General features: G+C 38.3%; 1 long non-coding RNA gene across 1 annotated transcript; it reads left to right on the forward strand.

Annotated features, from left to right (window-relative positions):
- The first annotated feature begins 1,807 nt into the window (after positions 1–1,807).
- LOC117949006 lies at positions 1,808–12,336 on the forward strand. The gene is made up of 3 exons (XR_004657606.1): positions 1,808–1,819; positions 5,081–5,089; positions 11,974–12,336. It is a non-coding gene; the product is annotated as an uncharacterized LOC117949006 (long non-coding RNA).
- Positions 12,337–12,593: the final 257 nt, after the last annotated feature.

The raw sequence follows: 12,593 nt of genomic DNA on the forward strand, positions 1-12,593 counted from the left end.
ACAACAACTGCTAATACAGTGAATACTCGTGGGCCGTGCAGTGACTACCATTGGTTGTGACAGTCACGGAAAAAGGGATACTACTGTGGGTGTAAAGTTTGTTGAGCATTTCTTCTCCGTCAACAGAGCAGGATTATAGAATTGGATGGCACAGTAAAGCTCATATGATCCCCTCCTTAAATTATGACTCCCATGTTCTCTGCATTCCCTCAAATTTCAGCAATGCCATGACAACTTGCAAATGTACATCAAACTTCACCAAATTTGAACGTCAAAGCACAGCGAAACGTCATCCACAACAAATCATCTGATTGAGGTGACTGCTTTGAAATTCATTTATTTGGAACCAAAATGTCTTAGAAAGTTGGTGTGCTGAGAATGATAAACCTGCAAGTTGCCCTGCTATAAAAGGTTCAACAAAATAAACAGGAGAGTGAGGGAGCTGTCAATCAAGCACAGTCTGTACACCTACACAGTCCTGAAAAGACATCTAATCAGACAAGCTAAGAAAAAATGCCTGTGTAGGTGTGTCGAGGACTTAAAGTCACTGATCAGGGCTGGACTGGGTTAAAAAAAAAGAAATCTGCCCTGGGACCTCATTTATAAATGGGGCATACGCAAAAATGGCGTATGCCGCTCTATGCTATTTTTTAAATATATATATAAACTTATGTCTTTATCAAAAAAAGACAGGAAAATATGCAGTCCTCCACTGACACTCTGACCCAGACGCACAGAAATGGGTGAATTAAAACCGCCACACAGACAGCAGATGAATAAAATACGTGAAACTGAGACCATTGTGTTATACAAATCAAAAAATTGCCTCTCAGTGATGATATGAAGAATTTACAAAGCCATTCTTAAAATTAATGTCCACCACAAACAACTACAAAAACAGAAAAAATAAAACAAGATACTATCGTAAAATTCAAATGTAGATATATTTGCGAGAAAACTCATGTTCTGTAATTATATTGGCATGTTATGGAATTTATCCGCATGAATAATTGATAAACCGCACACAGGTTTACACTGATGTTTTCAATGCCTCTGTCTGGCGGAGTTCATTTTGAACCCTGCATTCCCGCCCCTACTCCAAGAGTAGAGGTTCCGGAAGTAAATTTCCCATTCATTTCTCCCATTCATTTCTTGAAAAATCTTTATATAAAAGAGTTCTAGATCACGCCTAAGGCTAACCAGCTACGACGTGACTCATAAGCATACAACATATCATTTGGAGTGGAAAAACTGAAAATACCATAAAAATGAAAAAAAGGTACAAGACTGTGTACATATTTTTATTATCGAGTGAAGGATCTACTCATCCCATAAACCACCGCGTACCACTGAATAAAGGAAGCTAACGTTTGTTTAGCTAACGGCTTATTTGGGTAATTGCTAGCTGAGACAGCATCTAATCATTTTAAAAGACCCTTAAAATAAAACCTGAAAATAACTGTTAAAATTTATGACAGCTGATACATGAGCTAAAGCCTTCTTTTCCCAGTGTATAGTTTGAGTTAACAATATTTTAGACTGAATCAAGCTGTCAGCTAGCAGTAAGGCAAATTACCTGTTAGCCAAACTTACGTTAGCATCCCTAAGGCTAACAGCAGAAGCCTGGGAACAGATCCTGATTCGTAAAACAGGATTACCATCTTGCGCATGTGCACAGATCAGTTACAAACAGCTTCTCCTCCTCACAAGCATGAGTTCAACGAATCAGAGTCGTCACAGTGGGACTGTGGGATTGTGGGTAATGAAGTACTTATCCTAGACATTGCAAATAAAAGACATTTATCTCAAAACAAGGTTGGTGCCCCATGAACTTTTGGTTCGGTTAGGATTGTCAATGGAGGAATTGCGTTGTATTTTGACTTCCAGAAGTTGCTGTAGAGACTATATTCTTACTTGCTGACTGGTATTAAAGATAGTATAATAATATAGTATATATTCTCAGTTAGAACTTACCGAGTCTAAAAGGCTGCCTGGCAAGATAGCTAAAGGTTGATGGTGGTCATGGGCATTTTGTACACAATATGCAGCTTATGTTAGTGGAATGTGGATAAATCATAAAGTTATAGTACTATGTTTTCAAGTGCATTAGCTTGCTGAAACATAACTAACATTAGCTTACTAACAGCTAACTTATATTCTCTGGTAGACAAAGGGTGCTAAAATAATTTTGCTTAAATCTCGTGTTTTTAAGGTGAGTTATTTTGAGGCCAGTGTTCATTTGAAAGACAAACAAAATGTGGGCCATGATGTGATCTCTTTTTACTTTAAGGGCCAATAAAAAAAGGTAAAACCAGAGTGCAGCCGCAACCCATTCAGCCCAGACAAATAGACAGGCCCACCAGGAAATCTCCCAGTACTCCGAATGGCCATGACTGGGTGTAATAACTAATAACATTATTAATTGCCGCATCCCACTTTGGTGAGCCTGCTCCAGATACCTGGTATTGTGCATGTTTGCTTACTAAAGTGTTAGTCACATCTGTACTTTTCCTGCCACGCCAAATCAACATTGTGAGCTGGTCTGCTGTATATTTCTGCATCCCAAGCTTCAGTCCTGTTGTAATAGAAGGTTGTACGTTACTTTGCTTGTAACACCACCAATTCAAACTGATATCTTGGCTCAAAAGATTCATTTGTTTTGTAAGTATGTTTAAACAAGGATAATATGACAGGAAGACCAGGTGCTTCTCGGTATGCAATCAGATTCAGATTCAGCCTGTCATTGTTATTTTGCGAAAATAACCAGCTTGCTGTACATTATCTTCTGACTAATAACCATGCTCCGGCTATGGCTTCCTATCACATTTTGTAGTGTATATTATTTGTTACATGGAATTAAATTCTGTATTTATGCATAATTAAACTGTAAGCTCATGAACTGTGGCGGGATAACAGTTGTGCCGCTGAATGCAGCATAGCTAATACGACTATATCAGCTGTTTTAAACTCTTAACATGAACATATAACCACGTATAATAATGGTACATAAATTATAATTAATTCATGTATGACTTCCTGCATTAAAAAGCATGAATTCACTCATGTAGTACTTCATCACTATCAGTTACATTCAAGGATTATTAGTATAGGTATTTGAATCATCATGATTTCTGATTTCTTAATTCTTATTATTCATGTCTTCTTCATAAGTAAATCTGTTACAATGACAGGCTAAATTAAGTGAATTGTAGTTTAATCATGATTAAACAGGACTTCCTTATTAATTCATCATGTTTGTGGCCCTTCAAAGAAGGTAAACTACGGTAAACGCCGCTCTTTTTTTAATGATAATTTTGGGGGCTGTTCCCTTTATTAGTGACAGTGGATAGACAGGAAAGGGGGAGAGAGATGGGAGATGACACGCAGCAAAGGGCCGCAGGGTGAGCTAGAGGCCGCCCCGGTAAACTCTGCTTCTAAAGTTGATTTCTGCTCACAACTGACTTTTGACATTTTGGGGGCGAAAACCAAGGAGGCACAGGCCCTTGTATGATTGGTCACTTTCAAGGCAAAACGTTTCAAAAATGTGAATCGATTCAGAATCGTAGAGGAAAGGAATTGCGATTCTTACATGAATTGATTTTTTCCAACAGCACAAGTACATATCAGTACTTTTTTTTAATTCTGCACCAGCAAAAGCAAGTAATCACACAGCTATGGATTTGGAAAAAATGGTACGCAAAAAATAAGGCTGCCATGTTTTCAGAAGTGTCCACTTGCTCTTCCCACCCGAGCTGTCATTCTCAGTACCTCGCAAGAGTAAATCATAATCAGTGAACCACGATTATTGACCTGAATCCAGCCCGGCATAACAAAGACACTTTCTTTGCTTGCTTGTTCAGACTGGGCTATTGATCCTGACAAACAACTCATCGTGTTATAGTCATTCAAGACATCACTCCTCTTGTCTCAGTTCCAAGTTTCTTCTATCAACAGATACCTCCTTTGCGCTGCAACGCAAACACTCAGTGGAGTTTACCTTTGATGAGCTTAGCCATAACAACTCACTAAGTGTTTGTTCAAGCAAAAGGTGAGAAGAGGTGTAAGAGGGACAAAGGGAGCGAGGGAGGCAGTGATGATAAATCACCTGTGAGGACTTTGTGAAGCTGACAGTATTACATCCTTGGACTGTTCCACAGTAAGCAAGGTTAGGCTGTCTATTGGTGGGCTGCGGCTCCCTCTGAGCCTGCAGGAAAGGCAAAATTAGGCAATTACAGGCAAATAAATCTTGTATCCCTTGACAGCAGCTTTCAGAGTCTGAGTGTAAAATGGTGTTAGGATTCAGATGAAGTGCCTCTGTGCACCAGGAGTTGGGCGTACATGATGTACTCTACACACTATGAAGAAAGGTCCTATTATTGTTACCAAGAGCTGGTGCTGCTAATTCTCAATGCTGCAGATCAATAACATAACAGTTTGAGTTTGGTAAGCATATGGGAGCTCAGTATAAATCATGGCTACTGACAGTTAATTATGTTATTGTTAAATGTCTGTTTTCACTTGGCACAACAGGTTTTAGCTTTGTTTCAGATGATGAACCTACAAATAAAGTAAAAGTCAGTGGTTAATTCATCTCTTATCATCTAATTTATCAATCATATCCTAATGTAATGAAACAGCTACACTGAATAAATTGGCCATGTAAATCTTGACGGATCTGCAAGGCAAGTGTATGACCTTGTTTAGTCAGCTCAAGTCTGGACTGCAAAAAAACCCACATGAAATGCAATTGTTGCAATCAGATTTCCCCACATGTGTCTCAGTCAGGACGCTATGGCTGCTCACATATAGGGTAGGAAGTAGGGAAGGGGCCCATCCCATTTTACGCCCCTAGCGATTTAGAGTTGCGGCTGGTGTGATTCCATCACAAAATGGTCTCTAGCTTCTGTTTGTTTTGGATATGCCATTATAAGAGAGGAGGACATGCATGCATTCAACTTGTGTAGATGGTGTACCAGTTGATATTCCCTGCATGAAATCCCACCTCAGTGCTCCTGACTTCACCAGCAGCCTAGGTGAGGCTGGAAATAGTAAAGATACATTTAATGATAGTGAAACAGAGGTATATTTAGTATTCATGAAGAGACACGCCACTCCGACGCCGGTTCTGCTGCGGAGGGACATGGCTGGCCAAACACAGCAGCTTGAGGTAAATGCACAGAGGTAGTTTATAATGTTTGGGAGTCATAAACATTCTGCCCTTGGCTCTTTCCTAGCAGACGGACCATGGAGAATTTTACTACTGCCATAAAGTATGTTCATCTTCTGCCTCTCCCATTGCTTCCCTCAGTTATAACACACACAGAAACATGCACATACACAATCACACTCACACAAACACACACCCATCCCTGTCATATTTCACAAACACCTTGTGCATTAAAATGAATGAAGTGAACAGGAATACCTTCTGTAAAAACGGTGAACGGTTCTGCTCACTGCATCATTGCTTGTTTATAGCAAAAGCAAAAACTAAGGAAGAGTTAACCTTTCAACTGATTTATTTAAGTTTGAAATGTGAATGTTTATTTTTATAGGTTAAAGGTGCAATATGTAATACTGACAGCTATTGTTTAAAATAGTTACTTCAGTACAGATTCAAAATACTGGAGAGAGTTGTCTCCCCTGCCCCTTCATCACCAGACTCAAAATTCATGGAGATTGCCAGGCTGAAACCACAGCATAGTCTTGCTTTGCCAGACCCTCTTCCAAAGCGCACTGAAGGAGCATCCAAAGCAATATTGCCAGACGCTTGTCTCACATGGCCAGACATTATTCCACAGCACAGCGGAGTAGCTAACGTTAGATGCTGGCTATATTGAATTGATAGTCATAGAAGCCCATGCTCACGCGGAGTTCTGAACCTCTGAATAAAATATGTTAGCCTATCCAAAATTGTAAGTATTTAAATGCAATATTACCATCACATACCAAAAATTCAGGAAATAATCGAATACGATTTTCAAGCCCTCTTTCTCTGTTATGTTCAGACTGCTTTCTTTGCTATAACTTCATTATCTGTCAAAACGTACGTACGGGGTACGGGCGCAGGCGCTGGTGTGTCAGAAAAAACGGACTAAGAGGTTGAATCAACTTTAATCTCTGCCTACGGTTTTGACTGCCATGTGTATTATCACACGTTGTTCTTTGTGGTAAATGTTATGAGAAGCTCGTTATCTGATCAGGTTTTTGGATCTGTCTTAATTTAAAGCTAGCTAGCTAAAAGTTCATGCATTTCCTGAAGCTCTCAGTACCAAGCAAATATTTTCTGTATCTTCGTGAAACTAAGCCAACAATGGTTGCTTTAAAAGCAGCAGTTTATTACATGGACAAGGTTATCTGATGGAAACATGCTCAAATGTGTGTGTTCACAGAAGCTAGTTAGGCTAGATAGTCTACATGTATTTAGGCACAAGATAGGTCTTCACTCCTGTCCCCTTTCCCGAACAACATACACATCGCTATTTGTTAGCTTAAAAACATTAGACCTACAATTACACGCCATGGCAGGAGTTCCATAGATATACTGACACAAGGAGAGGTTTAATGAGGCAATTCATCATTTTGTGCAATTTCATTCTTTATGTCTTAACAAGAGGGAATATGCTGTACTATTCAGGGATTCTACATATAGATTAATGGCTCTCATGTGGACTGACGTCACCAGTTGAAATAGCTGTCATCCCCCCCGAAGCTAAAAAGATAGTTTTTCAACTTATTCCTTAATATCAGATGATACATCTGTGTCATTTTTGGAATTACAGTACATATATTACATATGGGACCTTTCAGGAAATGTTTCATTGAGGTGCTGATTGTTGAAATCCATTGTATTGTTTGGTCCTCACCTATACTGTATGTGTTGTTGTTTATCTAACTTGTGATATTTCCAAGTAAAATTTCCTGCTGGTGATACCATTTTTTTTTTTTTTAAAGAGGGATTTCATTAGATTGTTCCGTTCTCAATACAGCCTTTATATAGAAATAATGATGTTTATTGTTAATGCACTTATCAAAACAGGAGATTACAAAGTGCTTTAGAAGGAAAAAGGTTTGGAAAAAAACATTGTGACAAAGTAAATGGTGAAAACTATTTCAATTTATACATACAGTACGCAAACATACATGTATTTCATACATACCTACACATATCAGTACACAAATGCAGACAAAACTATCTGAATAAAATACCTAGCCCCTTCCATTGTTACATGCTGTTTTGTAACCAACACCTACGGACGAGGTGGAGTGATATCTATGGTGATTATGCACTTCAGAAATCACTTCAAAATCTTCAGCATCTCCTGTTATAACCCTGCAATAAGGATTCAGTTCCAGTTCTGCTTAGGCTTGCAACAAAAAAGAAAGCACATTAATTTACTCACACCAAATTATTTGCATTTTTTGAAAATCCCACTGACAACTTGTTTCCTAATGAATTTCCTATAATTAATTTTATGAACTAAATGCTATTTTTCCTATAGGTTGAATGTATGTATTCTATATATAAGTCACTTTAGACCAAGGAATATGTCAAATGTATGCACTGTGATTGATTTATAGTTAAATGAAAGGTGTAATCATAGCCTTTATGTAATCATAAAAAAAAAGTGTTTTAGGGGTAAGTGAAAACCTGTGAGAACTAGAACAAGGCTGTTATAATCTTCTTTGTGTGCAACTCTAAACTCTCTGAGGCCTGGTTCAGCTTAACTCATAACCAGTAGTATTTTATTGAACTTCTCTAAGGGTCAATATAACATTTGATTGAAAATAATGGCAAAAAATAAAATCCTACCTTGACACATTTCTCCCCAAATCCCTTACTCTCAGTACAACTTTTGTAAAGAAACTTTTTAGCTGCAGTGAATTCATTGTTGTCATTTTTCAGTCAGAAAAGGAATTTTCACCATGTACTCAATATTTCACAAGACTCAGGAATATCAAGCCATGCTAGCAGCACCGTGAGACTGTGTTTTGAGCTAAATGCTTAAGTGAGCATGCTTACAACGATGGTATTAAGCAGGTATGTTTTATATCCTTTTTGCCATCTTTATTTAGCATGTTAGTTTATTATGAAGTAAACACTAAATTATAAAATATATATTATATTATTATATAAATAAATAAACCAAAGCACATTTTTCTCCCATCCTACAATGCTGTGGAGGAAGGTCTGCTAATAGAGTAGGGGATGACTAAAGTGATACATAGCAATCCAACCTGTTGAAACATTTCACTTAAAACCAAAAACGTGTACCGGCGGAATTCTTAATAAATCTGCTCTTTATGGTATTGGTAGCTAATGCAAATATTTCTTATTTAAGTTGAAAACAGTGAAAGTAGTAATATATACTTTAGCTGATGCACAATGTTAAAACTGCATAGACAGTAATATTAGAATCTGTGAATAATAACATTTGGTAGTGTGGCTTGATGTGTTACATGAATGAAAAAACTAATTCCTGACTGTCTAACTATGCAATATAGTGTTGCCATCAAAATTAATAGTAAAATAAAAACATTTTTTCAGTCCTATTTGTATCAAAATACAAATTTTTAGTAAACATTTTTTCCCAAACTAAAAGCTGCAGAAAGTATTGACAGGGTAATAGATTTTAATGTTATCTGCATAACTGGACATGTACGTCCAGTTTTTGAAGATGTGGCCAAGGGGTAGCCCATACACATAATACAGAACTATTCTACACATCATGTTGGTACCAGCCCATCGAGAACAACGGAGGCCTCAGAACATCTGAGTGGACCACGTGATTCTGAGCCTCAAATACAGGGAAGGTATTAGATGAGAATCCACCGCAATTAACAAACCATTTACTACACTGGTGAGTGCAATATGAGCAGAGCGTTTACATCTCAACTCAGACTGAAATCAATCAAAAGGAGTGGACAGATGGGCTGTGAGTTGACCAGCAACCACTTCTCCCAACAATTTAGACGTGAAAGGACGATCAGACAATCAGTCTATAATTGCTTATTGTAGGTGGATCAAGGTTTGGACTTTGGAGTACAGGTGAGACTATATTTGTTCTGCAAGATAGATGGATAGATAGATAGATAGATAGATAGATAGATAGATAGATAGATAGATAGATAGATAGATAGATAGATAGATAGATAGATAGATAGATAGATTTATTGATCCAACAAAATGGGAAATTATAGTGTTACAGCAGCAAAATGTCAGTCGCACAGCACTGATACTTTTACTGTGTAAACAGCAATGGGATTTAGTGACTGTGTGTTAGGTAGTGGACCAGTGTAGGGAACATTCTTTTATAGCCAAAGTAGGGTCTAGGGTACAGTTTTGAGTCAGCCCATGAGAGCAAAACTATCTCCATCATAAGCAATGAATGCTAATTGGTGAAAACATTTGCTAAATCAACATTGCGTCTGTTTGCCTGTGACCCGCTGATAACATTATTAAACAGAAAATGAATGAATTAATGAATTATTAACTACAAAAACATCCATTATTCCTATTTGGTTTTGCGGGTGGCTGAGTTGCAGATGAATTATGTCACCTCTAAAGACCGATTACAGGTCCAACTTGATGAGACAATTATTCCGAAATTCTGGCTCAGTGTTTGTAACTGGCTAGAGTCCCCTCTTTTGTAATGAAAGTGACAATAATTGACCCCTCAGAATTTAAAATGGGTATTTCCTATAGTAAATGTATGTAATACACTGTGTTAGAAATAAGATAGAAGCATATGACAATTAAAAAAAGGCTACAATGAGATAATGATAGCCTGTAGGAATATCATAAAGTATGTCTTTAAGAACTTCAGAAGACAAGCCAGCGTATGTCTAATTATTCAGCAATCAATCAAATAACTAAAAAAAAGCAATTTCAAGCTGCAGACTGCTTGCTGTGCAAATGTGGCTCCAAACTAAGGTTGACATTGGGTGCCAGATCTATAAACACCATACTGTACAAGGATCAGAGCCAGAAATACAACTTTCCATTTAAATCCATTTGGAAGAAGAAGCTAACCAATTATATTATACACGATATAATAAATAAATCCCACCAATACATTTGCTTTAAGACGGAGCTTATGCATCCTTTGCTTTGCAAAAGATCAGTATATATGCAAACCTAACCATGTCACACTATACATACTTGATGGACAAAGTAATGCTGATGAAATGCTGCTTTTAAATTACTGAATTCCATCATAACTGTAATAGTAAACACAATGTTTTGATCCATTTATGATAAAAAGTAACAGGTTATACACTCACTTTTACTTTGTTGAAGTCAGACATGATAAACGTGTCTACAGCAGCATATGGGAGGAGTGCACTCTGATCTAAACCTACATTTGGAGGTATATCTTGATTGTTTAGATTATAATGCCTATGCTTAACTTTTAAAATCTTAATGAAAAATGTATTTAATCATGTTTGGCTTTTTCTTTGCTCACGTCATCTACAGCAAAACAAATATATAAACATTATCATGGTTATGGATTAAATTAGTCGGATTTATGTTCCTGCGTTAAATCCACACCATAGGTGCGTGTAGATAAAGACCTCATACAGCGTAGGCCTACCCTACGCCGTAGCCTGACGTGCGCCCCTCAAAAAACACAGACCGCAACCACTGGGATTGGTCCGCTTGGCCGTGCCTTGGTTGCCTCACATTTTCCTGTACTCATTTCCAGGTTCTCCTTCTCCGTAAACAACATGACAAGAAGGAAGCTTTCATGATTTCCTGCTACAGCTTTCCCAATATGGTCAGAAAGCACAGGGCAGACACTTTGTTTGACTCCAGAGTCGGTTCTTGCTCTGCAGCCAACCCCTGTCGCTCTACCGTACACTCTCTGCTATTCTCTTGAAGAGATACACTAGAACGAAACAGACAGCAGCGCATAAGTATGATTTTCAGGACACTTAAATAGGCTACCGAATTACCCGCAGAAGCATAAATCCCGCTTTACAGTAATACTCCCAGAAAATCTTGTTTTTGCTGCCAGCCAGTGTTTGAACTTTTTCCCTTGCTGCAGGAATGTGCAGGTGTACTCCAGGACCCTGGGACATTACTGTTGGGTGCCGTTATAGGAGTAAAAGAGCACAGTTTTGACTCCCATTGGGTTGAAGAAGACAGTGAAATATCAAAAGAGATGCTGGCAAGGATTTTTCTGTAGAGGTCTGAAACAAAGCTAATGCCAGTGCAGACCTTAAGTTATTCTGTCACTAAATGTAAATTAGGTTTTGCACAATTGTTCAATATAAATATCCCTTTCTGGTAATGGTCCAAGGTGACAGAGATAAAACAAAAACTGGCGTTGTTACTTTTTAGGGTAGCACTACCGCAGGACAAACTATTTTGGTCTTTGTGTTTTCTAGTGAAAGGCATAAATTATACAAAATGCTATTCAAACATCATGCCGTTATTCAGTGTCAAGGTGTAAATAGCGTAATGGCATAAATAATGTCTTCTTCTTTGCCAAGGCCACCCAAATACTGTCAGACAAATGACTGGTTTGTCCTTGCAGAGGCCCGTTTCAGAAGGCAGATTTAGTGAAAACTCTTGAGTTTGTTAACCCTGAGATGACAGAAACTCTGGGTTTTCTGTTTCAGAAAAGAAGGTTGATCAAACCTGAGAGAAAGGGGCAAGTCCAGCCTGTTTCAGAAAGAAAGGTAACTTGACCTCAGAGTCAGTTACTATGGTAACTGATTCTGTGAACCTAACCTTTTTAGGTTTTCTTCAAGAAACCTGGAGTTTCTCTTAGTCTCCTCCCTCTGACACTGCGCTCTTTCATTTACTCATTCATCCATTCAGTCTGTATTAGGTGCACTTTAGCACAGTTTGTTATCTGCATGACTAAAAAACATGCTGGTTTATTAACCGTGATAGGCAGACTATAAAATATGTTTTTCTCTCTAACATGGCCTTTCCTTTTGTCGACCATCCCGTTGATGAAGAAGCTGTATTACTTCGCAGGGAGTTAAACATACGTCGGGAGATGATATTGAGGCCCTGACTATAGATGTATTTTCATTTCCAGATAACTACCCAATTGAGCGGTATCGTTTTTCTTCTCAGTCCATCAGTCATGTAGCTTCCAAAACCTTATCCGTCCTCATATCACCAATGTCACCCATCGTGGACATGCTCTTACATCACAGCAGATCCTTTGTGTTACAGGTTATTTTTTTGCAAACGGCAGTTTTCTTTACAAGATTGGTGATGCAGAGCATATTAGTAAAGCCACTGTATGCAGGGCCATCAGGAGAATGTTACTCGCTCTAAAACGTTTTCTAAACCTTTTCTGCAGTGTTCCCTGGACTCAAACCATTAAGAGCCGTTAAAAAGGAGGAAAAAGGAGTTCCGCGAGATTGCTGCTGATTGGTTGACGAGCGGGCACCGGGAACATTTTTGACTTTCCCGATTGCCACTCCGCCTCATGTTCGTATTCAAAATCCAAGTTGAAGGAACAGGACTCCTCTTCTTCACCCAGAAAAAAAAGGATATTGAAAAAAGCAAAAGACCGGCTTTCTGAAGTGCGAAGGCTACGGTCGCTGTAATGCGTAATTTGAACTGCGAG

The sequence above is a fragment of the Etheostoma cragini genome, chromosome 1 (genome assembly GCF_013103735.1).
Source record: "Etheostoma cragini isolate CJK2018 chromosome 1, CSU_Ecrag_1.0, whole genome shotgun sequence".
Lineage (NCBI taxonomy): Eukaryota > Metazoa > Chordata > Actinopteri > Perciformes > Percidae > Etheostoma > Etheostoma cragini.